We start from the raw sequence: 26,279 nt of genomic DNA on the forward strand, positions 1-26,279 counted from the left end.
GACAGCCAAGGACAGATGCGACGCTGCTCCAGCACGCACCTGGTCCTACATACCTGTGCCCTTGGCTGCAGTCCCCATTTGGGGATGGCTCCAGAGGGCTGCCAGGGCCTGCTGGCACCCTTTTCCTTGCACTGACTGCTCCTTCTTGCAGCCACCTACCAGAAGATCAGCCCGCTGGCCGTGCCCAAGGAGCCGGTGGAGGCCGGGAGCAGTTACTCCGTCACTCTGTACATAGGGGAGCAGGTGTCGGCCATGCCCCGAGCACGCTGCCACTCCTTCGTGGCCCGAACAGGGAGCCCCCGGGACACACGAGGGGAGAAGACCACCAGCCCCCCTCGCACCAAGAACAAATCTGTCTTCAAGAAGTTCTTTGGGAAGAAAGAGTGAGACCCAGACAAAGGGAGAAAATGCCTTAACCTGCCTCTTATCCTCCTCTTGGGCCACTCTGGCATGGTCTCTACTCCCAGCATCGGTTCATGGCTCACTGCCTTCCCGGGGGCAAGAGGCTGTGCCAAGGGGCTCTGCTTCAGCCAGCCCCGGGGCTGCCCTGTGCCCCAGCCACTGCAGCCCCAAGCCTCAGCCTGGTGCTGAGCACCCCTCCTGCCCAGTGCTCTCCCTGGGTGCTGCTGGCTCCCCAGGCATCCTAATGACACACAGCACAAGCAGAGGGGGGTGGGTGATGGTTTTTATTAAAAGAAAAATAGACACTTAGTGTGGGAGCTTCTTTGTCCAGCAGCACGCGTCAGCACAGGAGGAAAGGAGCTTTCTGCAAGGGGGTCCTTGCTAAGGAGTCAGGGGAGCTTCAGATGAGCCCTGCAGTGAGGTTCAGTCCTGCTTGGGGGGAAGCCTGAGCTGTTTGGTGCCTTTCACAAGGATGCTTTGTCCTGTGCTTCCTCTCTGCCTGCACTCAGCCCAGCTAATCCCACAGGCTATCTGGGCCCCTTTTCCCTGCCCTGGGAGCTTAGCAGGGAAGTCACTACCTACAGAGTAAATACTCCTGCCTGCACAGCCCTGCCAAGCCTGCCTAGCCTTGCTCTCTCACAGGATGGCTGCCAGCCTAGATCACGGCAGGTGAATGCTGCATGACACAGGGGCAGGGGTGTGTGGATAGACCCCCATTCCTACAGCCCAGATATTTTTGCAGTAACTTCACCAGAGCATGCCAGTTTCAACTGCCCCATTTTGCCGCCTGTACTGGGAAGGGGTAAAAGCAGCTGGTCCAACCTGCCCTGAGCCTGTACCAGCCCTAGAGGGAGAAGGGGAAGTTTCCAGGGACGTAGGTAGCAGGGCCTCTCCCTGTCGGGCTGTGAGGCTCAGCTGTGCACACCACTCGCCTCCTCAAACACATTGTGGGGCTTAAAATAGAAGTGCTGGCTGCAGCCCAGCTCTGCAGCAAGGGCTGTGAGAGCAGAAATGCTCCTGCCACTCCATCTCCTTCCTGCAGTGTTCCTGGGGCCGGAGACAGGCAGTGAGGTGGAGGTGGGCACACCAGGGTCACCAGCAGATGGACTTTCTCCACATTCCCAGCAAGGGGTGGGGAATGCCCTGGTGTGGGCAGGGGTGTGCTTTCTGAGCTTCCCCTGTGTCTTACCACCCCCACTTGGCTCCATGACTCTTGGCTCTGACACCTGTTTTCCTCCAGCACCAAAGCTCAGCTGCCTGCACTTCCTTAATGGGAAAAGACAAGCAGGATGGTAAGGCTGGGAGGGGAGATGCCCTGGGCAGGGGCCAGGCTTGTCCAGACCAGCGAGGAGGTCAAGGCACAGCATTCCGGCTCCGGCTGCGCATACCAGGAGAGCAGCTGGTGGGCTGGTGCCAGTTCATTCCTGAGCAGCTGCGGGGCCCGGCACAGGGGCAGTGGGTGCAGGGTGCTTTTCTGAGAGCCCCTCTGCTGGCCTTAGGGGTCGATGCTGACCCATAGTGGGGTGGGAGCTCAACAAGAGTCCCACCATGGCCCAGGTCCAGCACAGGAGCATGGGGTGACATGTGCCACTCAAGAGATAACACCATCCCAGGGACGATGCTGGCACCTGCAGCACCATTTTCACTACCCCTGTTGTACAAGCTTCGTTGTCCCCCCCGAGGCAGCTGCCGACCCAGAGCCTCCCCTCTCTCCTCCCCTGTGCTGGCACTTGGCCCCACGGCAACCCGCTGACGAATCCCGCCTGTAGTTCCTATGGCAGAAGCCAATTCCTCCCCCCCCCACTAATCTGCCCGTGCATGCAGCCTCCACCTGCTGAGCCAGCGGAAGCCGTGCTCAGCCAGCCCCAGCCAGCGCCAGGGCTCTAAAACCCACTCCGGCTGCAGAGCCTGTGGGGTGGCAAAGCCTTTGCACCCTGGTCCTGCTGCCGTGGGAAATCCCAGCCCTGCTTGGCACCAGGCAGTGAGGAGTCTGCAGGCAGCATCATCTGGCACCGGGAGAGTTGAGCTATCAAGGTAAGGGCCGGGCGCAGGCAGGGAGGTGACCAGAGTAAGCACTGTTCCTGCTGTGCCTTGTTCTGCCAGGCACCAAGGAGAGGGTCTGGTTCCAGCCTCCTCCGCTGAGCCAAGGTCTTGTTCCCCGTTTCGGCGGCTCGGCAGTCCTGCTCAAGGTCACCCTGCAGCCGGGAGCCTGTGCTGAGCTCTGGGGCCATCACACACTGAGGGACCCCAACCAGGGTCCGGAGCTTTCTAGTCCCAGAGCTGCAAGGAGGGCTCGGAGCCTGAGCCCGGCGCAGAGGGGAGTGAAAGCGGGCAGCAGCAGTGGAGGGGCTGGCTGCCGGCACCCTGCCCTCCTTGCCTAGGCAGAAGGACAGCACGGCTATGCCCCCCTCCCAGGGCAGTAGGGCCAGCCGTCTCTTCCAGGAAGAGGGGAGACACTGGCGAAAAGCCAGAGCCCTGGACACTCCTGTGCCGGAGCTGTGGTAGCGGGGAGACCCCAGCAGCCTCCCGCTCTCAGGTGCGGCCGATGCAGCTGCGGGGGGAGTCGCGGGGTCAAAGCGGGGTGCGAGGGGTGGGGGCGCCGGGCTGCGGTCCGGCGGCCGCGGAGCCGAGGGCTGTCCCAGCCCGCCCGCGCGGTGCCCTTGGCGCGGCGGGAAGCGCTAGGACCCGGCCTGCCGCGGCCGGCAGCGCTGGCACCGGGCGCTGCGGGACGGGACCGTGCCCTGCAGGCGCCGGCGCGGCGGGAAGGAGCCGGCAGCCGCCGGGGAAACGTGTAAGCGACGCGGCGGTGCCCCGGCTGCCTCGGGTGCGGGGGGGTGCTGGGGCGGAGCGGGGCCCGCGGCGGCGGCAGCGCTCGGGGAAGCCCCGGCAGCCGTGCCGCGGCCGTCCGACCGGGGCTCCGAGCCCGGCGCGCTTTCCCTTCCCCTTCCTCTGCAGGAGCGCCGCGGGGCCAGGGAGCCTGTCCGGGAACGCTGTACCACGGGGCAAGGCACGCTTCCCCTTTCGCCATCCCCCGAAACAGTCAGCTGGGGACGGTGCGTGGTTAACCCTGCCCGTGGGGATGTCAGCCGACCACTGGCACGGCCACCACTTACTGGCTCCGTCACCTTCCTGTGTCAGTCCCAGCCTTCTCTGAGTGCTGCCTCCCTCCCTGCCCCGTCAGTCACATGTTCCTGTACGGCCTCGGGGGTGCCTGCACCACAGGGAACAGCTCCAGGCAGCCCTCCCGTTTTGGGGTTCCTGGGGCTGCGCCACCGCTCACCTCCCTGCCAAAACAACTTCTACAACCCCATTCGCCTGTCGCAGGCCCTTTGTCCCAGTAGCTGGGCAGTCTCCCATGACCCTTTCTATTTGTAGGCTGACCGCTGGGACCTTGCCCTGCCCCCTTGCACCATTCCCCATGCAGGTCCTTTCTCCCCAGGCGCCATTCCCTGGCTGCCCTCGGTGTGATTTGGCCCAGGGCAGAGGTCCTGGCTGCATTCTGAGTCCAAGGCATGGCCCAAGGCTTGTTTGCAGGAGCCTGACCTCATGTGCAGGCGGAAGAGAGATGAAGGTACAGACAGAGCAGGGTTTGTAGCATGGCCCTTGACCCAAATCAGTCCAAATCAGTGGTGCTTCTCAAGGTCAGGGCACTGCTCTGCTACCCCTGTAAAGGTCTTAATGCAAGAGATTAGTAAACAGGGTCCCTGCTGCTCCTTTTTGTCCTTATCCCTTCAGTGCCCTGGTGCTGTCCTGGGAAGGGAGTGAACAGGTGCTGTAGGGGCTGAAATGGATCATAAAATGTAGGGAGTGAGGGAAGCTGGCACAGCTGGGTGGTAGGAGATAGTGAAATTTATTAATGGACCTCAGGCTTGTACAGGGAAGGTGATGGAGAATGCGGTGGAGGAGCACCAGCTGTGCTGCCCTGTTTTCTGCACAAACATATAAGAAGTCCTGGCATTCCCTGCCAGGAAATACCTGGAGCATCCCTGAAGGCAAGCTGGATGTCACTGGGACCAGCAGGATGGGACAGACCCAGCAGCAGTGGCAGAGAAGCCTGTCCTCCATCAGAGCAGGCAGCCCTGCCTTGAGCTACTGCCAGCAACAAGACCCTCCAGGGCTCTCCAGAAAGCTAGGGGTTTGTGGAGCTCTTTTTCTTCTTGAGAAGCCTGCTTTTTTGCAGGGAACCCAGCAGCTCCATGACTGCAGATGCAAAGCAGGGCCAGCAGCAGCACAGCTGGGAACTGCATGGCAGTTCAGCTCTGCTGGGAAGCTTCCCGACTTTACCGTCCCAGGACACAGCACTAGCAAAAGTCAGAAGAGACTTTCCCACCTGCTTGCATCCTCTGGAGATGGCAGATCCTGTGTGGAGAGTGGAGAAAGACAGGGGGTTGGTGATGTCTGCAGCTGCTCCCCAGAAGAGGGATCTTTGTGGGAAGCCAGCCACCCCTGTTGTCCAGGCTGACTTTTGTCATCGGGCTTGCCAGAAAAGAGATTTACCGTGTCTGGGCAGCAGTGTTAGAAGAGCAGGCTGTTTCCCTGGAGACTGAGTCCCTATCAGCTGAGTATGGATGTACAGAATAAAGCCTGAGGCCCCGAGTCCCTGGGAGGGTAGTGCCAGGAGCCCCTCTTGTCCCTGTGGCACTCGGTCCCTGGCACAAGGGTGCTCCTGGATGTCTCACAGCCCAGGACCAAGGAGAGAAGCAGGCAAGCTGCCTTTTGAGAAGTAACCTATGCTGAGGAGGTGCGCTTCAAGCCTTTTCCCATCCCATCCCTGTGGAACTTGGGGTTCTCAGCAGGGGGACCAGCCAGAACTCCTTCCTCTGTGGCCTGCAGCTGAGCAGCAAGCACAGCCCTGCAGGACAGCTACCGTGTTCAGGGTGACTGTCACAGTCTTATGTCCTCATGTGATCCATCCTGACCCTGAAATCTGCTTCCTAACACTATCCCTGCCCTTCTGCATAGTGTGTTACCCATAGGCAAACTCTGCTTCTTAAACCACCTTCAGACAAAAAGCTCCTGCTTCTGCCCTTGGACTTCCCTGCTAACTCCCAGATTTCCCGGCTCCCACTCATCCCCAGTCCCTCCATGGGTTAGCACAGCGCACACAAAACAAGCCCACACTTCGGGGCGCCCTGTCCCACTTTGTGCACTTGGCTCCCAGTGCCGTTTATTCCCCCGTGTCCCTGCTGCCGCTCACCGCCTCCTCATCCTCACGGTGACCCAGTGCTCGGGGCCGTGCCAACCCTTCCCTCATCGCCCCGCCCGAGGGGTGGCTTGGGATCCCTCCCCACCGTGGAATGCCAGACCCTCTCCCACCAGCCACCAGCTCGCCACTGCTGCGCTCCCCCAGGCTGGCTCCCGCATTCCGCGGAGCCGCTCAAGCCCGCTCCCGGCTAATTCCTTCCCCGTGCGCTCCCCGCGCTCCCGGAGCGCGCGCCCGGTCTCGCCGGGGCGGGCCCGCGGCTGCCGCCAGGGGGCAGCGCCGGCCCGCGCCCGCCGAGCCGGGGCCACCCCCGGAGCCCCCCGGGATGGGGCAGCTCTGCAGAGGGGCTGCGAAGGGGCCCGAGGCCAGTGCCTCTCCCCGGGGACGGGCAAACTGCCGCGCTCCCCCGGCAGCATGGCCGCGGGGCACTGTAGGCTCCCCGCCGCTCCTGTGAGGGGTGCAGGACCCCCCGAGGGTTCCCTCCTCCCTGGTCCGTGCGAGAGCATTCTCTGCCCACCGGTGGACACTCAGCTTTGCAGAGGGGCTGAGGAAGTGGAGGAGGGCAGTCCCAGTGGTACCCCGGCAGCTGGGCTGCTGGTCATGGGTTTGGCCTGCCCTTCTTTTGATGTCCCATGTTTGTGCTCCGCTGGGTGGCCTGGGGGCCTCGTTTCAGCTTGGGAACCTGCGGAAGCGTGACTGGCAAGGAGAAGAAATGATGAACGGCTGGTACTGTTGGAAACTGTGGGAAAGGGCCCTCCTGGAGACCTCCCTGGGGGATGTTTGGGAGCATTCAGCCGCAGCTCCGCTGCTGATTTGCCCAAAGGGGAAAGCATGACTGGATGGACTTAAGTCTCCAGACGGGATTTAGTCAGCCCTGCCAGACATTTGCACAGAGCGGAATTCCTCCACGCCAGCCAGAAAATGTTGGGCCAGGCACAGACCAGGGCTGGCACGGCTGGGACAGCTCCTGGACCGGTGTTTGGAACCCTTGTCTCTGCGGGTGGCTATGTGCCATGGTCCCCGTGGTGTGGGTGACCACAGAGACTGCCCAGGGAGCAGGCTGGCTGGGAGAACAGGTGGGCCCTGGGCCCTGCCCTGCCACGCAGGGTGGGCAGACTCTGGCTGCAGCAGCATTCTCGGAGAGCTGGAGCTCTGTCTGCTGCCACCAAGGTGCCTCGGGAAGGCTGATGGGGAGCCATGGCTTCAGGCTATCCTCCGGAGCTGGCATTCACCCATCCTACAGAAAGCCACCTTGTGCCTTTGAGATGGTTCTCAGAGACCCTGGGACTCACTGGGTACCTGGCTCCATCGGGCTGTGGATGGACTTTGTCAAAGGGGAAACAGGACCACACAGCAGCTGCCACCCCTCTTCCTCTCACCAGGTTCCCTGGTTCCCAGCAGCCCACAGCTCCCCTGCGGTGTTTTACAAGTGTGGCTGAGTGCCAGCCACTTCTTTCTTAATGGCTGTGCTCCATCGTGGGAGACTGGTGCTGCCAGTTAAGGAGGAGGATATGCCCTCGGCACTGCTTCAATGGGCCAGAGGACCTTGGCTATAGAGTGGCTCCCTCTGCCAGCACCAGCTCCATCCTCAGCCAAGGAGACCTGGAGTGACACCATGACAGGGTGCTTGGAGTGGTCTGTGCCCTGAGTGCCACAGGGTGTTCCTGCCTGCCGCTGAGCCAGGGGTTAACCCTATTTCCTGTGGTACAAGTGGGAGCCTGAACATCTTGAATTTACCCAAGTCTCAGCTTGGGCCCTGGCAGGTGGAGGCTGCCTGCAGTGAGGTAACATTTCACCCTTGGCCCGTGGCGGCACAGCTGTCACTCAGTAACTAGCACCCAGCAGCTCAGCTGCTAATTGGTACCATTAGTCAGTATTTACTCTCTTAATGCTTGTAGGAGAAAGCAAATGGGCAGCTGGAGCTCAGGAGAGGGCAGCAGCCGCGCAGGAAGGGAGGCAGAGGGATGGGGATGGGGATGGAGATGGAGGAGGGAGGGATTGCTGGTGGAGGGATTGTGCCCAGGAGATGGTGAGGATGAGAGACCCTCAGAAGCGGCTTGGGCAGAGGGGCTTGTGTCCCCCAGCCTGACAGCAGGGAGATATCCTGTGTCCCAAAGATGCTGCTGTTCCACTGGGGCAGGCTGCCCCCACCTCCAGCAGCCTGAGAGGGGGCTGGAGCTTGACTGGACCCCACCGTCCATGCCAGGAGCCCTGTAGGCACCGTGGGCCCCTTGCTGAGCTGTGACCAATCAGCAGACAATGGGATTTGTTTCTGCTTGCCCAGCTGGAAAACACCCATGGCCCTGCCACTGGGCTGGAGGCGTGTGGAGGCCCTTCCTTGTCATGTCTCCAGACCATTTGCTCACCAGGGCTGTGAGTGCTTCGGGGGTAGTGGTGTCACCACATTGCATCTCAGTGCTACCAGCGAAGGGCGATGCTTAGCTTGGGGAGGTGGCAGGGGCAGCAAGGGACTCCGTCTCCCCTGCCTTTCCTTGCAGGGTTTCACCCAGGGCTGCTCTGCTGCTGGCAGCGAGATCCTGCTGCCCTCAGGCCACAAGTGAAGAAGTCACAGGCAGCTGCCTGAATTTATCCCTGCAGGTCGAGCCGTGCAAGGAAGCAGAGGGACGACAGGATGCTGGAGGTGTGCGTGGCTCCCTGCAAGCAGTGATGTGCCAGCTGGATCTCTGTGCCACAAGCAGAGCTCAGGAGGGTATCGCAGCCCACTCCTTCCCCAGCTCGTCCCAGCAAGGCTCAGGCCAACAGGTGAGCATGACCTCTGTTCTACAACCTCAACCCAAAATACAGGGCAGGGCACCAAGAGCCCAGAGATCACCATCAGGAGTCCTGCAAGCAATGACTGGAGACCTCCCACCCCAAAAACAGTCTGCCAGCAGCTCTTCAGCCAGGATCCTGCTCCAGGGTCAGCCAGGACCAGCAAGGGAGTAGCAAAACTAAAACAATCGGTCCTCAAGCCATTCACTGACCCCAGCAACAGGCTGAGATGCTTTGCTGGCTATCAAAGCATCCATGATCACTGCAGTCTTGCTGTAACTGGATTCCCAGGAGCCTGTAGTAGGTTTTTTTGCCCTCATTAGCTAATAGATTAATAACCTGCTTGACAGAGCTTCAGTATCTTCTATGTTTCCCTTCATGTGACTGATTAAAATGCCCCTTTTCCCCCTTTCCCTGTACAGCTGCCTTGTCACACATGCAGGCACTCGCATACAGCTGCTAATCTGTTTGCCATTCCACTCCTGCCTGCCTGCTCTGCCTTTCAGACATACTGGCTCTCTGTTTCTCTGTTCTGTGGCACCGAGGGCCAGCGCAGAGGCTCTAGGAGCTGCCCTGCCCATGCCTTTCTCTGGAATGGGGCAGGCAGCATCCAGTGGAGGGAAATGCAGTCAGTGTGAGTCATGCTCACAAAGGGAAGGGTGCTTTTGCAACGGAAAGGAGAGCTGGGTGGCATGCAGCCCCCTGGCCTCAGCTCTGCTGCAGGCTGATGGCCTTGCCGTGCCTCAGTTTACCCAGTCCCTAGCACAGGCACATTACAGGGGAAGGGAAATGTCATTGCAGAGGAGGGCCAGTGGGTTAATTAATGTATGGTTGCAAAGTGCTTGCAAATCTCCAAGGAAAACGGTGGATGTGGGTGCCAAGTGTAAAGGATTCTGGAAACATTAAGTGCCTGCAAATACTTGCTAGCTCCTCAAGCCCTAAAACCCTGATGTTGCCCAAGAGGCACTAAAAATATTCCTTTAGCTCCTCTGATGCAATATCCACTGCCTGGAATAAATCTCCCTTTTTGCTCTTGCTTTCCAAACCAGCTGTTTGTTTGTTTTCCCCTTTTTGGATTTCACAGCTTTAGTTAAAGCAGAGAATTGCTACAAAGGAGGAAGGGGAAAAAAAAGCAGCTTTTGTGGAAGGTTTGGCAGCAAGCGTCACTGAAGGGAGAGCACTTTGCCTGTTTGTTCTTCCTGTCACAAACTAGCTGTGAGCAGAGTGTACAAATTGGGCTCCAGGTGATGGCATGGCAATGCCTGCAGTGCACGTTTGAGTTTTCAGAAAGAAAACTCAAAGGGCTGGGCAGCTTCAGCCCCACCAGAATGTTCTGGGAAGCATGTCCGTGGGACTCCCAGCCTTATGTAAGGGAGGCTTTGCTGGCTGCCTTCCTCCCTTGCTTTCTCCCTTTGCTCTGGGGAGCGCAGCAATCTGCCAACAGCAGCAGCGTGTTCTGGCACCGAGCTGCTGCTTTGGGGACAGAGAGGGTGGGAACACAGCAAGCCCCCGGGCCCCACTCAAGGCTGCCTTTTCTCCTTGCCTGAATTACACAGGGGAGAAACACCCAGCTCTGTGGGTCATACAGTGGTGGGCCCGGTACCAGTGCTGGGCAAAGCACAGCTGGTTCCAGTTAGGAACAGAGACTATTTTCGTAGCTGTTTCCTATTTCAAGGAGGTTTGTTATTGTACACACAGAGGTGAAGATGATAACATGAGAGTCACTAGGGAACAGAGGGTTCTTCAAATGCAACACCTTTGCCAAGATGAAGCAAGGCTGCTTGGCCCTGCAGCAAGAGCTCATGTTTGTGGGGCAATAAATGAGTTGTTACTGGCTGTGCAATTTGTTACCTTCCCATGCACTACAGAGGAGGTGTCCCCCCTCTGAAGCTGCATGCTGCCATTGACATTCCACCACCCAAGGACTTCCATCGCTCTTGGGAGCAGCCGAGTTCCCTGAGGGGCTAAAGTGCCTCTACGGAGAAGAGAACTTTGAGCGAAATGTCTCCTGTCCTGCAGCAGCCAGGGCTGGATTTTAAAGGACGCTCACTCTCTCCCAGACTTTGCCTGCTTCACCCCACGGTGTCTTGCTCGCTCCAGGTCTTCTGCCTACACAAGAGAAGACATCGTTAGACCCTGTCCTGCCAGCTGGTGGTGGGTGGGGGCACAGGTCTGTGCAGGAAGCAGCCAGCAGCCGGTGCTATGCTTAGGAGCTGGAAGCCGCCTTTGTCCGTGCCTCCCCTCGGCTCTGTCTGCTGGCCTCCTGTCTGCCTGTGGTCACCAGCGGCTGGGACGCTGTTCTGCGCTAATGGATTTCATCCCCCATCTCCAGTGAGAGGCGTCTCTATAGAGAGATGTTTGATTCCAGTGACTGGGGAGTGGCTGTGCAGGCAGGACCAGAGCTGCAAATTAGAGAACATTTAATCCTGTACTTTGGTGATGGTAAGTGCTACGCGCCCTGCTGCTGAAAGCCTGGGGTGAGGCAGCGGCTACACCCGCCCTGTTCTGAAGGAGAAACTTCCTGGAATATCCACTCAAAGGTAAATTTTGTGGTGTTTCTCCACCCGATGGGGTCTAAGGTTATAATGGTTGAGGCTGAGAGCCTTGTCCTGGCTTCTGGAAGCACAAGTGTCAGTTTGGCTGGGCAGCGCCAGTCTGGACCCTGGGCTCAAGTTCCTGAGGGAATTAGTTCTCACAGCTTTTAGTCTGTGCTAAAGTTGGAGCTTATTTAGAAAAACAAAACTGTAGAGATGCTCAAATTTTAGCTCATGCTGCTGAGCAGCAAATGTGGATATCACAAGGAGAAACACAGTGCCCGAGCTGCTGTGGCATCCATGTTCCAGGGACTACTAAGGGGGCTTGTGGGGCTCTCTGGGTGACAAAATGGCACATCTCAAAGCCAGAGAGGAGGTGACATAAGACATCCCAAACAGGTGATCTTGCTTTTCTCTTTTGTTTGCGTTTTGCAGAGAAGAGAGGAGATAGGAGAGGCAAGGTGGGGAGAATAGAGGTCTTGTCTGTGTTGCGGCTTACCCAGAAGACCTTCCAGATCAGAATGGCTTACAGAAAGGGGGCTGAGGAAAGGCAGGCCCAAGGCTTGGATCTGTCATTGCCTGGGAGATGCAGCCTGGGAGCTTTAATTGGAGATGAGAGCTTTTAAATTTAATTTGATCTGATATGAATCTTAAATTTAAGGAAAGAGCCTCCTGTTGTACTATCTGGCAGCATTGTCTGCTGCTCTCCTCATGTTGTTAGTGTACCCTACTGTCTGCCCACAGAAGCCCATACCATGACAATATCCATGGCCAGTGCAGAGGCAGAGATCCAGCTGCGGAGGCTGCCTCTGAGCAGAGCAGTGAAGAGGTCTGTTCCACAGGGTGAGACTCGCAGTCATTGTTGCAGACCAGAAAGCACTGGTAGCTGTCTCAGCCCTGTTACCACTGCCTTTTTCTCGGGCTTTGAGGACTTTTTGCTTATGGGGTAATGTTTTGTAGGTCTGTCTTAAAATACAAGCTTGGTGCTTGGATTTTGCAGGAAGACGTGTGTTAGAGATCATCTTGCTGAGAGAGCGTGAGAACGAGAATCTGCCAGAGCTTTTGGGGGTGTTCTAACTTCTGGTTTTAATTTCTAACCCAAACTGATCACCATCTGCAGAGAATTTTCTGAGGCTGTTTATTAATGGAACAAATGATTTAATGGTCCAAGCTGCTTCAGGGACTTTCTGGTGCCACTGCCTGTGCCTGCACAGCACAGAGAATGGAGAGAGCCAGGAGGGCCCGGTTTTCCTTTAAACACCCAGCTACATAAAAAAATATTTCTGTCACTGTTTAACCGCACGGATATAAGGTTAAATTCAGGTGCACTCCCCTCTGCTGGGGGACAAAGTACCTGGGGAATCCTCCACGTTTGCACTTCAGCTGAGCAACATGTTTTGATCACAGCAAAGTAGATATCAATTCTGGGGAGATAGGAACCTGAAGGCAGCAGCCGCAAGAAACTAATCTTAGAGATTGTTCCTGCCCTTTGGATACTGAATACACACAGTACTTATATCCTCCAAATATAGGAGGATTGCTAAGGTGCACAGGGCTCTGCGCATTGCCTGCCGTCCTGGGCAGCACCACCAGGAATACACAATGCAAAAAGCTGTCTTCAGTCCTCTCTGTGTCTTATAGGATCGTAAATGGTTTGGGTTGAAAGGGGCCTTAGGGATCATTAGGTTGCAATCCCCCTGCCATGGGCAAGGATGACATCCAGTAGATCACTAACTCAAGAAAGTTATTTTTTATATATATAATTTTATATATATACATTAAATATATATATATATATACACACAGATATACATGTGTGCAAAGCAAAGCATCTTCTGAGGCTGATGTTACAGCCTTTGGTGCCGAAAATGTGTATGTTTATGTATAAACATGCAGATGTATATTTGAGTGTATGTATATATACACATCCGTATATATGTAAACTTATCTATATCACACCTTTGTGTGGTGACTGCCAGCAGAGTGGTTTTGTCTGAATTGGACTGCAGCATGGAGGACAAGTGAGGAGCTAGGGGCCAGTTCACACTCCATTTAGAGCCATAATTTAATGCATGGCTCCCTTTAGAGCCGTAATATCTGCTAATGCATGGACATTAACGGAAGCCCGGCGCTGGGCGCGGCACCGGAGTTACAGGAGACTTGCTCTGCTTTCCTCCCCTTCAGGAGCAGGCGGCAGCGGGCCGGGAGGGTTTCCCGCCAAAGGCGGGGGGTGGAGATGGGTAGGCGCGGAAATGGGGGGAGCCAGGGGCGGGCGGGCCCGGGGCAGGGACGGCGGCGGAGCGCCGGGCGGCGCGGGGAGCGCGGCGCAGGTGGGTCCGCCCGAGGCGCGCACGGCTGCCCGCCGAGGGGTGCCGGCTCCTCTCGCCCCTCTTCTCCCGGGGGCCAGGAGGAACGGGGAGCGGGCGGGAAGCGGGAAAACCCGCCGCCTCTCCCACGCGGGAACCGCGTGGCACCGAAGGCGGCGAGCAAGAGGCGGAGTTTTAGAGCGGTTCGGAGGCGGCGAGTTTCTGTCAGCCCCGGGGAGAGAAGGAGACGGCGGGCAGCGGTGGGCGCTCGAGTTCGAGGTACTGGCTCAAAGTCGCCGAGCTTTTGGCCACCCCGGCTCCCTCCGAGGCTCCGCGCGGCGTTTCAAAGCTGCCGTATGCGTGGGGAGCCTTCCGAGGGAGCCGGGGGATTCCCCGAGCGCAGGATTCGGCGCCAAAGCGTGGGGAGAGGCGGCGTGCGAGTCGCGGCGTGGGGGACGGGGAGGGGGTGTGTGTGTGTGTGATGCACAGATGATGCTTTTCGGGATGGGGTCCTTCCTTGCTACCTTGCACGGCAACTACAAATCCCCTTTCATAGTTACTGCCGCGGGGAGAGCATGTCGTTTTGGGGATGCGAAGCGGAGCGGCCAGCACGTGGCTCTGGGGATGCAAAGCGCAGTGATGCTCTGATACTTGGGATGCAGGACTTCACCGAGGGGTTTGTGCCGCGGTCCTCCGGCTGCAGAGGTGCACATCCCTGCCGAGTGGTGCATGTCCACGGCGGTGTCTGGCAGCCTGCCCCGGCCGCGGGTGCGGGGGGGACCCGCTGGCAGGTGCGTGGGCAGGGTGCCATGTGCTGCTGTGCGAGAAGTGGGGCAGAGCCCCCTTGGCTGGCAGAAAAACTGCTGAGTCGGGGTTGCCCCCGGTCCTGCTCAAGAAAATGCTCCCGGTTGGCTGTGGGATGTTGTGGATGATTTCAATGAGTGTTTCTTTCCATTCCTGAGTAAACCGTCAGCGTTGATGGAGAGCGGGTCCAGGCAGAAGCGCCAAGAGCTCCTGTGGAGCCCTTTTGTGCTGTCCTCCTCACCTCTGTAGTTAAATCTGCGCCTCACACCCCTGCTAGATGCTAATACTGCCAGACCAACACAGTCCCTGCCTGTACTCACCAGCGCTCCCATCCGCCTCTCGGGAATGGGCTGTGGAATTGCAGACTGTGTGGGAAGGCAGCAGCAGCTAAGCCCTTGAGCTGTGGGATCGCAGACAAGTAAAGCCTGTGTCCTTGATCCCAGGGCTAGGGGCTGCAGGAAGAATTTGTGCAGCTGTTGGCCACAGCTGGATGCGCTTCCCGACTGCTCCGAAACAGAAAACAACCCAATGGCCCCTCAGTTGCCTGTTGTGAGCAGACACAATTGAGGGACTTCTGTGAGTGCCGACATGGGAAATCCCACTCTCCTTCTGCACTGCATCCTGGCTTGGTGACATTGTTCCCACTCGCCAGCACCTGCAAGCTGCTGGACAGCCTCAGGCTCCCTCGAGCCTGCCTTCTCTACAAAGCTGTCTCAGGATGTGACTGTGCAGGGATGCTTTTCCTTTGGGTTCACTGGTTATCTTTGTGCAGCTCATGGGCATGATAGTGTCAGTCCACTGCTGACACCACACATATGCCCCCCAAAGCACTCCTGCTCCTGCCATTGTTTTTTGCTCCTGGAAAAGACAGGCAGGTTTGCTCTTGGCTCACCAAAAAGTTTTTCAAAGAGCAAAGGCACTTTCTTCTCGGCACCAAGGGCTGTAACATCAGCCCCAAAAGATGCTTTGCAGGATGACTTGTCCCTCCACAACCAGTGCAGACAAGAGGTAGAGGCTGTACCAGATACCTGGAGTGAGGAGGCTGAAGAAATTCACTTCAGCTTAAATCAGCAGATGTGGCACCAGCACACACAGGACAGTATGGTACCTCCATCCTGCAGTTGTTCCTCTTCTCCATTCCTCACCAAGCTGCATAATTAAGTACTGGCATCAATTCCCCAGCATGGCATCGCTGCTCTCATTATCTTGGGCTGGGAGGTGTTAATAAACCTCTTCCTCTCTGAAGATGAGCCATGGGCTTTGTTGTTGCCCTTGCCTGACCTGTCTTATTCTTTGTTGTGGTATGGGGGTAAGCCAGGGTGGGGAGGACAAGGCACGCGTTCACCCACTCCCGTGCTGCACCTTCTTCACTGCCCAGCTTCATTCCCAGCTCTCCTGGCAGAGGCAGGGCCTCGGGACCAGCCCATTGGGAAGGAGGGAGCCCAGCACCACCTGTGTGCCCTGTCCAAATGGGAAGGCACCAGCCACGGGCTTTAGGAAGCCAGCAAACAGCTTCTGGTGGTTTCCATGGGACACATGTAGATCTTGGTTGTTTTTGTTCAGTGCAACGTCCAGGCCCTTGGCAAATGTACGGAAGCTGCAACGCCCGCTCTCATCCACGGAATTCTGTTTGCTTGCAGTCCTTGCCAGCTCCGTACTCACCCCACAGTGTAAACCTCACTTACCTTCCTGAGCCTTCGCAACACCGAGCCCTGTCCTGAGACCCCTGCCAGCCCAGCACTGCCCTACTTGGAGCTGCAGGACTGCCAGGTCTCAGAGTCTCATCTCCATGCTAACTTGTGCTCAGCTGTCAACAAACTGAGGCCCAAAGCACTATGCAAAATGAGCTACAGGCATTTGCTGCTGGGCAGGAGTCAGGGTTTTACTCGACACACAGCTATCTTGATTTGATTAAGCAGTGCTATAAAGACTAATTGCTTCTTAGATTAAGAGTGTGCAAGATGTGGGATGGGGAAAGAAGTGTGCAGAGTAGGGACAGAGCCTGGATGGGTTTGGTTACATCAGGATGTATGGTTTGGAGGGACTCAGTTCCCCAGCTGGGGCTGCAGCACAGTACTCCACCCCATCTTCCACTCCAGGTTCCATGGACCTAGCTGGAGGGTGGGGAGAGGCTGTACATGGGCTCTGGGGTTCCTGTGTGAGAGAGGAGCTGTGATGCTGCATGAGGAATGCATCTGGGGATTGTTGTTCTCGTAATACAAGGGAAGCTGTTGCGTAGGAATAACACTAGTAAGTTCTTTATAATTTCATTGCTGATGGTAGTGGTCTGAAAAATGTCCCTGTTGTGACCTTTTGGTCCTGCTCTGGCTTGGAGCAGGCTTTTTCCTGGTCTTGCCATTCCCCAAGAAAGGGCAAGCTCAAAGCTCTGTGTGTGTGGCTGTCATGCACTGACTGTGACACAAATTGGTGAGTCTGGCATTCTGGGTGCAGTGCTTAAGACTCTCTTTCAGCCTCTTGGTTAAGCTGTGGGTGAGCAGAGTCAGGCTTCCTGTCCAGCAGACCGACTTTCCTCGGGACCAAAAGGGAGCAAAGACCTATTGCCTGCCTGGTGGCTCATGCAGAAGCTGTCAGCAGGAAGTCAGGCAGATTTCCGCAGAGCCTTCTTGCTTCTTCCCATCACAGGACTGCCAGTGAAACTTGCTTTTGTTCATTTCCTTTAGGACTAGTCTGATAGGAAGGCACCCCGCTGTGAAATTTCCAGCTGGAAATTCATGGAGTGAGCAGACCAGGAAGCTGCAGAGGGAGGAGGCAGGCAGGGGCTGGAGGTGAAGAGCAGGGCTCGGAGGGACGTGACTGAGTGGGCAGCAGCAGCGGGACTGGAGGGTTGTGCCATCAACCCTCTCACCCTCTGAGCAGCCTGCTCTGGCCTCGTACTGAGGCTCAGTCATGGCAGCAGGGCTGTGTCATCAGCTGTGCTGTGCCAAGGGCAAGCCATCCACCTGAATGTCTATCTGTGTCCACTGAAGTGGCTCCAGCCTCCTGCAAAGCTGCTGGGGATAAGGGTGTCCTGCCTGGGTTGCCCTGCTTGGTGTCTCCTCTGCTGCCCAAACTGTGGCTCCATACATGGTCCTCATCCCTGCCTGGTTCATTTTGCCCAGCACCTCCAACCACAGATGCAGTTGGCACCTGTGGCTGAGGGCCTGTTCACCTGGCTCGAGCCTGTGAGGGCTTTGGAGTTTTGCTCGAGTTTTTGTGCATGGTAAGCCCTCATGAGAGAAACTCCCCTGTTTTAAGCTTGGGGATAACTCCTGGAGAACAGCCAGGGAGGAAGGAGGGACTGGTGACAGATCTGGCTTCTCAATCCTGTCTGAGGCTCAGGGTTAAAGGAGATGCCGGCCTTATCTGCCTTGCCTGCTCTGCCTGTGACAGGCAGTGTAATTTCCTGGCCTCAGGACCAAGTTGGAGGCAATTCCATTTTTTTATCCTCCCTTAGTGCTGTACCCTCAGCTCCCTGATGGTATTTGCTCTGGACTGGACTTCAGCCCCCACAGGGAGCCCACAGCTGCAGGATGCACACAGTGCATGGTGCTTTCATCCCATCAGGGTTTGTAGGTGTTGGGCTGTGGCTGAGGATGGCAGGGTTGGGTGGGTCTTCATGGCATCCTGGCAAGAGCAGGAGTGTTATCCATTAACCGCAGGAGGACACAGACCAACGGCAGCACAGCCAAGCTATTATGGAGTGATCCGCCCTACCCTGCAGCTTCTTCTTCTCATCTTCACACCCTCTCCTCGTGGCAACACAAGGCTGGCGTGTCTGTGTGGTGAACCACGTCTGATCTGCTAGCATGTTTCTGAATAGGGCTGGAGGCAGCTGTGGGGTGCCCACGTGACGTGGGTCAGAATCCATGCCTTGCAGGGGGAATGAGGAAGGTGCTGAAGAGCATTGCGCTCTCCGTGCCTGGGCTCTGCAGCTGGGCTTGCTCCAAAAGTGGAGCCTTGACCAGAAACAAAACCCGGCATCAGTAAATAGCCTGACAATTGATACTCAACACACAAGTCTGCTGTGCCTCCCTTCCTTCCCTGTGGCTGTGAAGGGGATGCAGTGTGTCAGAAGGGACTGCTTCAGCAAGGCTCAGGCCCTGGGCTCCCTATCACCTGGCATCACTGTGCAGGTACATCAGCGTCCACCCAGGCAAGCCCTGACAAGACACCTTGCCAGATGGCCAGCTCACCTCAGTGGAGGCTTCTGTAACCTTGGGTCTCCCAGCAGGGTGTCTAGAGCTGCCTTCATCTCCTCTGTTCCCCACATTAATCTGGGGAGGCTCAGAGGCTTCTGGAGCCTGCCAGCCAATGCCAGTGGCTGCAAAGTGCCATTTCCATAAGAGCAGAGCACTCGGTGGCTCTCATCCAGAGTTTTTCGTGCTTCCCTGAGACATCCTGAGGATGCTCAGGAGGCCAGACAGGCTGCGATACCATGGCTGTGGCACACTGGGCGGTGGCTGTTTGCACTGACGTAGCAGCACAGGCTGGGATTTGGAGGGGATGTGACTTGCTCTTTCCCAGCTTGTGGCTGGGCTTATTATTGTTGGTTGTGTGTGAGATTCTGTTTTGCTGGCATTTGGGCAGACACAGTGGTTCCCACCTCCTGTTTGCTCTCCCCGCCTGATCCTACTTGCATAAAGATTTTCCTGTTTACCGCTGTTTAGCCAAGGCCAGTGCCAAGGGTGGGAGGTTTGAGCTCTGACTTATTTGCTCTGAAGGAGGTGTCTGCCTCAAGTCTTGCTTTGGCTCCTCATGTGAGACCTCAGTCCTGCCAGGCTGTTTGGGGAAGCTGAGTTACTCAGGGAAGAGGGTGCCAGAGATGGTGCTTCTGCCCTGGGTGTTTGCTCCAACTCCTTTGCTTGCACCACATCACTGACAGCACGCTGCCTCCTTGGCTTCCCACTCCTCGGTCCACAGATTGTGTGTTGCACTCACATCTCTTCTGTGTCTGCCACAGAACAGGGATATGAAAACCCCGCTCTCAGCAGGCAGCCTCTTCCCTGCTGGGAAACATGCAAGCAAATGTGGCTCCTCGAGTCCCTTCAGCTCCTGGGACTTGTGGGGATGGCTTTACCCCACTCTCTGGAAATAGCTGCAGCTTTGGAAGTGAGTGGATTTGGCACAAGCAGACCCACACAGGGCATCCATCCCTTCTCCTTCCTTTTGTTTCTGGGGATTGTGGGGTGCCCCTTGGCTGGCACAAAGTGGGTTTTTGAGGTGAGGGCGTGATAGACACTCCCTGTCTCTTGGAGTATGGCCACTGTGAAATAGCTGCATTTAGCATCTGAAGCCAGTTCAGGATTTGTAAGATGCTGTGGCTGTCTGGGCAGTGAGCAGGATCTTGGCAGGACAGGTGACTGACAGACAGACTGCACAGGAGCCTGACAAGCCCCAAAACCTGCTTCTGTGCTCACCATCCCCTTCCTCAGTAGGGCTGAGACATTTAATGCCAAAAGCAGCAGTCAGCCAGGGCCCCTATTCTGAGCTGGCCTGGAAGCAAAAGGGCCCTTTGGTCTGTGGGGACCCAAAATAGCCCATGTATTTCTGTCCCGGCCACTGGGACTGGCAGAGGACAGAGCCAGCCTCGACTCACCACAGGCCAGTGGTGGTTGGCTCCTGCATGTCTGTCCCATCCTCTGCCAAGGGGGCTGCTGCTCAGTGGGGAGGAATTTCCTCTCTGAATTTTGGAAGCTGGGGAGATGGTGACACCAAGGGAAGATTGTGTTGTTCTGGCTCTGGTTTTGTTTCTCTGTCCTCCACTAAATTGGAAACAGCTGTGCAGCCCAGACCAGCCTCCAAAAAACTGCTGAGGGGGAGCAAAATGATCTCTGCTCCTGGGCCAGTACCCCAAACAGGAGTTGCAGCCTTCTGCTGGGCTGCCCAGGTACAACGGCAAGGTTCACTTTGTCCAGCCCTGGGGATACTCTCCCTCCTTCTTGGGGGGCAGCAGCACCCACTGGTTTTGGGCAGCTCTTGCCTGCTGAGGATCCTGCCAGTTTTGCGCCTTTGAATCTGGCTCCATAAAGGAAGGAGCTGGAGCTGGAGCTCTCTCCTGGGAGGTGGAGGTGCCGTGGGATGCAGGAGGTGGCCAGGTGGCAGTGGGCAGGGGTTTGCTGCAGGCCAGTGCTCTCACTGCTATTTGGTTGCTGGCTTTTCCTGCTCTTCTATAAGCATCCCTGTTTTGGGGACAAGAGAGTGAAGGCTCAGATTCTCCTTGGGGAAAGGAGTTCCTGTAGAGTACAGGGTGACATTTGGTTTGGGAGAGTGGTTGAACTGAGCCTTCCAAGCCTCTTCTGCCTTGCCCCTCACAGCAGGACTGTTTTGAGGACCTCTCAAACAGAATGTAAGCTGTCCCCATTCTTCTCCAGACCGTCACTGCAGGTTTCTCCATGCTCAGCTCCCTTATGTTGTTCCTGGCTTGACTCCTTCCTGGGTCTGCCAGCTCTGAGCTCAGTCCTGTAGCCAGCAACATGAAGCAATGAGGGGGGAATCATCTCCACTCTACATGCCAGCACCCTAGGGGTGCCAGTGGCAGGTGGCCTCCTGCAGTCCTGCTCTTCCCCTCTGGTACTGCTCCCCAAGCAGTGACTTTGTGGTAACCATGTGTTGTTGGTAGACATGGCCCTACTGAGCCCAGGAGATGGCAGGCTATGGAAAAATTCATCTTACCCCTCTTTCATTCCTCAGCTGTGGGATTTTATCCACTGGGTTTCCTCCCACACATTCATTGAGTCCTTATCTTCATACTTGTCTGGCTAAGAGCTGTTTTGCTCTCAGCCTGTTTTGCTGTGGGCTCCTCTTTCTGTCTCTCATCTTTGCTCCCCTCAGCTGCAGACAGGAGGGCAAAGTGGGACATGGTCCTGTCAGCTCAGCCCATCCCTCTGACCTGCTTTAGCTGCTGCCCAAGGTGTGGCCAACCAAGATACCATGGTGCAGACAGAGACAGGGATTCCTCTTGAGCAAGCATGAAAGCAGGGACGGGAAAGCTGCTAATGCAAAAGAGGTGCATCTGAAAAGAGGTGCATCTGACAGCCACATCCCAAGGGGTCTTACCTAAGTGCTTTCCCAACTGACCAGGGAGCATCCCTCCTCCCACCTGACTGGGTGGAAACAAGGACCTGCATGTGGACAGGCAAGAGCCATAACTGTGCCTTGTGTTGTGCACAAGGTTGGCATTGCCTTTGTCCTCTGTGCATGGCTGTCCTGGAGTGTGGTGGCCTGTGCCGCTACTGCGTCAAGACACAGGCTCCTCCATGCAAGGAGGACTTGCTCCAGCTCCAGGCTGCCTCTGGCTGCTCCTTGTCTCCCAGATGAATTTTACATTAATGATATCTGGTTGTTCTCCCCAGGTGTCCTGTAAGGTTTTCTCCATTTGGAAGCGGAAACGTGGCTTCCTGCCATTGTGCTTCTTCCTGCTGCAGCCCCCAGATCGATTAGAGGGAAGTACCCCTTCACCCAGTACTTCCCTTCCCCATGGTCCCCGAGCAGCCCCTCCATTGGCCAGCCTGGCATCCCTGGGGACTTGGACCAGCCCTGCAGACATGGGCTGTGAGGGTCCGCTGGCTGCAGAGGATTGCTGGACGAGGATGAAGGTCTGGGGCAAGGCATCCCCAGGCTCTCCCCAAACCCATGTGGTCCCTCAAGAAGCCACAGTCAGGTGTTGTGGGCTTGGTGAGCTGTGCATGCCCATAGTGGATCACTCTGTGCCTCTTCCCACTCCTTGCAGCTCCTGGAGGTGATGAAAGCTGCCTGGAAGCACCATCCAGGTCCTGGAGATGGTTTCTGCCTGGGCTTGGAGGCTTCTGCAGCTGCACTGAGTGAAGCCCTGAGCAAATCCCTCCCTCTGCCCTTGGGAGAAGGGGTCTTTATTTTTCTAAATTTCCACAAATAGAGACTGAACTTAGCCCTGGAAAAACGTGTCTCCTTCCACAGCCTCCCAAAAACCAGTTTGGGGTTGTGGTTTGGAGTGGACAGTCCTTTCCCTGGGGAGAGCAGCCTAAGCAGGTGCCATCAGAGAAACCAGCTTCTTGGAAGAATCCTGTCTCTGCAAACAGTCTCCTGAGATCAGCTTATCTCTCCTCTGCTGACGCCTGCTCATAAATGACGTTTTCCCCCTGCTCCTGCCCTTCCCCAGGCGCTTGTGCCTCCTCCCGCATCCCCAAACTGCCGGCTCTGGAGCAGGCAACAGCTCCAATATTTGTGGGGCTTTTCCTACCTCTGCCAAGGCCGCATTGTCCCTGCATCGTCCTGTGGCTTGAAGTGACAAGGAGCAAGGGGCTGGGACCGCCCTGTCCTTCTGGTAAGCTTGTTGCGGTGACATTGCAATGTCCCTCTGGAGCATTTTGATGGGATGTTGGGCAGGAGCACCCATCTCTGCTCCTGGGGGGGTTTTCTCTGGCCAGGGACCAGATTGCACCTGGGCTTGGGCACTCGCCATGTGCTGAGGAGAGATGTGTGTGGGCTCATCCTGGGGCTGCCATCGATGGCGTTTGACCAGTATTAGTCGGGGCTGGGAACCCACTCAGCTGCCCTGCTGAAGGGGTGGATATTCAGGACTTCCTGGAGCTCAGTAATGGTCTGATAGGGGTAGTCAGACAGCTGGGATAGTCCCAGCTGTGCCACCTGGGGTAGTTTTAAGGCTGGCTCTTCCCTGTCACTGTCCTCTGCCCTCTACCTGGTGGGAAGCCCTGCTGGAATCCCTGGGGAATTTGCTGCGCAGCTGGATCACTTTACCTGCCTGGGGCAAGGGCCCCCAGGGAGCCTCTCAGGGCTCCTTGAACTCTCCAGATAAGGAACTTCAGCCTGGTTGGTCTACACAGTTCAAAACACACCGGGGCTGAATGCTCCCCCTGCACCACCCGGCATCCGAGATAACAGCAAGTGCTGGGAGCAGGGTCAGTATCCACAGCTGCTGCTCTGTGAGGAGTTGGTGGTGGCCGCCAGCGCAGCAAGCCCAAAGGCACAGGGGCTTTAGAGGTGCCTCTTCTTTTGTCCATGGAGGAGAGGAGGGAGTGAGGTGAAATGGGTCAGAAACATTGCCCAGGGACCCTCATTCTGTGGAGTGAGGGTGCTGCACAGAGCACCTTGTAAGAGGTTTTTATCTGCTGTCCAAGCCCTGGCAAAGCAGAGGACTTCATCTGCAGGCAGCAAATTAAGGGAGAAAGCAGAAATACCTGCTCCCTCCTGCTCCCCTGCTAAGCTGTCTCCTCAGGACGCAGGCACGGAGTCGGGCTGGAAGAGCAGATGGCATCACAAAGCTGTTTACTGAGAGGCAGAGAGGACAAGAAGAATAGGAAGTGCTATTGGCTTGCTGGTGGGAACTGCCAAAAAGCAGTCCAGGACTAGGAAACCTGCTGCAGGATATTGGATGGATGAGGGATCGGAGGAAGAGAGGCCATAGCAGGAAATACAGATGAAGCTTTTACTTCTCTGTTAGCTCTACAAGAGCCTGAGCAGTTTCTTCCACCTTCCTTAGGGGAGCTCCTCAGAGCAGAGGAAAGGTTAGAAAGCAAAGGTAAACAGCAACAAGTGCCTCGGGCCAGGCAATGTTCCCCAGAAGGAAAGGGAGGGTGAAGCGGCTGGTTGTCACTGCGGCCCCTAGTCATCCATTTGCAACTGCTCCAGCCCCCAGGGACTGGGAGGAGGGAAAGAGATGACGCTATTTTCTAAGAAGTGCTGAAGGAACTTCAGGGAAAAGCCAACTGCTGAATCTGCTGCACGTCCTGGGTGTCTGTGCAGGGACGGGGCCTGTGGCAGGTGGGAGGCTCCTGTGGAGGGGCCCCCAGGACTGGAGCAGCACTTCCTAGGGAGTCTGGGCTCAGAGTGCTCACACTGCTTCTTCCAAAAAATTCCGGCTTTCAGCCCGAGTTCTTAAGGGAACTTGCTGGTCAAGAGGGAAAGTCCTTACTCTGCTCCATAATTAGTATGAAAACAGGAAGGAGAGTGTAGGAGTCAGCAGTCAGTTTTTCCAGAGAAAAGAGATCTTTGCATTGGTCACATGTTTTTTCCACACATTCATGAGTGACCTGGAAAAGAGAATGAGCAATGAGATGACAGGGCTTTGCTGAGGTGATTGGATTACTCAGGTTCATGGGGACAAGTGCCAGCTAGGAGGAGCACTGACAGCCATTACACCAGGCAACTGAAATTCAGTTTAGATAAATATCAAGTGATAGACAAAGTGGGAAGGGAAGAAGCCCCAAATCTACAAACAAGATTATGCACTGAGCCAGCCATAAGCCGGCCACTCACAGCAAGGCCTGGGGCTATTTCAGATAGCTCAGTGTGCATGAAAACACACACTGAATCATCTTTCCCAGCTACAAAGCAGGAAAGCTTTGTGCAGCTCTTCAAATTGGTGTCTCACCCCCACACAGTCCCTGTGTGCCCCCAGCACCAGCATCTCTGTAAGGATCGAGAGGAGCCAGGGAAGATTTGGAGAAAAGCAACAAGGAGGACTGAAGGCATGGAGCCATGCCTGAATGACTAAGTGAGCTAGAATTTCTGTTTGAAAAATGTGCTGTTGGGTGGATACAATCCAGGTCTGTAAAGCAGCCACTCCAATGTTCATCCACCCTTTGATGTTGAAGGCAAGGGAGCCCTGGTGAGGCCCTGCATGTGGGGAGAGCTGCTGTCCCCTTCTCAGGAGCTCCTGAGTTGAAGGGGGAAGCAGGATTTCACAGAAGTGAAACCTACCATGGCTACAAAACACATGAAGGTCATGTCCCTTCCAGCTCAGAGGCTGGGGAAACAGTTGGACAGTTAGTCCACACCCATGCCACATTTACTCTTTCCTAGCATCTGCTTTTGCACTCTGATGGAGACCAGCCTTTGAGCTGGACCAGCCTATGCTTTGACTCAAGGCACCTGCCTACCCTTATTTTGGGGAGGGCTTGTTTTTGTCTCTGCCCTACGGCGGTGGTGCGCAACTGTGCACACTCATCTGTCTTGTGAAATACAAGCGTGTGTCCTGAAGGTGGAGGTGGAGGTGGAGTTGCCTGCAGCCCAGCACAAGGTAGGAGGATCCACAAGCAGAATGGTCAGAGTTCAGGCACGCATATGAAATCTCATGAAACGGGCAGTCTCGTAAGTGTTTCCTATCTTCCAGCTGAGTCATGGCCACCAAAGTTTCATGTGACCTGCATACCTGTGCTGGGCTTGTTCCCTGTCTGCAGATAAACCTTGAGGGGCCCCTGGATCAGCCTTCCTGGCAGGAGAACTCTGATGTCACCCAGTGGGCAAGCGGACATGGTGGATGGGGTGAAAGGCTGGTGGGGCAACTGGTCCTGTCCCATCCTGGCCATGCATGCTGACATTATCCCTGCAAAATGATCCCCTGACAAATGGTGTCAGGAGGACACAAGGTGCTTGCTGGTGAATCTGCTGGTAGCCCTTTGGCTATGGACTGCCAGAACACTTCTACACTTGGTTTGGTGTAAACGGCTTTTCTTTAAAAATTTGGTGTTTCTGGGTATAATTCCATGGTGCCATAGCATGCCTATGTAGCACCAGGGAATTGCTCAAGTGGGAAAGTAAGCATGCACCGTGCTCACCCTTGGTGAAGGCAGCAGGAAAAGGTGGTGTGGGGAAAGGGAGAGGTAGGGAAGTGTCCAACGCCAGGTGACAAACAGCTGCCTGCAGGTGTGGCTGTCCTGCAGTGCAGGTTTTTCTGCAGAGGTTAGGCAGTTTTGGTGACAGCTGGCTCTGCCATCAGCTCCCCGGGCTTGGCTGGAAATGGGGCTGCACATGGCCACTGAGGGTGTCACTCAGCATCTGTCACAGCGTTTGTGTGTCATGAATGGGCAATTAAAAATGTGCCATCTCTTGTTTGTACCGGCTCAAATATTCTATCTTATGGTTTATTAAGCCCAGTCTTTGTGATCTTGCTTCTCCTGCTTACACATCACTTCCATGGGGTTAAGACAGACTGCTCTATGCCCAGGAAGAAAAGGGATGTCCTTACGCCAAGGCCCCGCACCGCTCCTTCTTCTCTGTGTCCCTCAGGATGTGCAGGCACCAAGCTGGTGGCTGGGCTAAACACCAGCAGACTCCTGCGGGGGGCGGTTGGAGCTGTGCTGTGCCAGCTGGAAGAGTGGCATCTGTTCCATGTCCCATCGGGTAGGGCAGCTCTCCCCAAGTGGGAGCAGGGTTGCCACCTGTTGCTGGTGTTGGTTCATGTAACCTTTTCTGTTTGTTGTAGGGTTCTTTGTTACAGCCAGCAGCTGGAAGTGTTTCCTGCTGTAATGACTGCTGCCC

General features: G+C 56.2%; 1 protein-coding gene across 7 annotated transcripts in view; it reads left to right on the top strand.

The window, feature by feature from the left end:
* The first annotated feature begins 2,182 nt into the window (after positions 1-2,182).
* SLC29A1 (solute carrier family 29 member 1 (Augustine blood group)) overlaps positions 2,183-26,279 on the top strand; it is a 33,963-nt gene continuing 9,866 nt past the window's right edge. For 2 of the 7 annotated variants that reach the window (XM_038131811.1, XM_038131809.1), the window contains exon 1: positions 16,113-22,323. The gene's annotated coding sequence lies outside the window, so the exon portion shown is untranslated. The other 5 variants (XM_038131805.1, XM_038131806.1, XM_038131807.1 and 2 more) reach the window with 5 other exon arrangements.

Source organism: Motacilla alba, chromosome 3 (genome assembly GCF_015832195.1).
Source record: "Motacilla alba alba isolate MOTALB_02 chromosome 3, Motacilla_alba_V1.0_pri, whole genome shotgun sequence".
Lineage (NCBI taxonomy): Eukaryota > Metazoa > Chordata > Aves > Passeriformes > Motacillidae > Motacilla > Motacilla alba.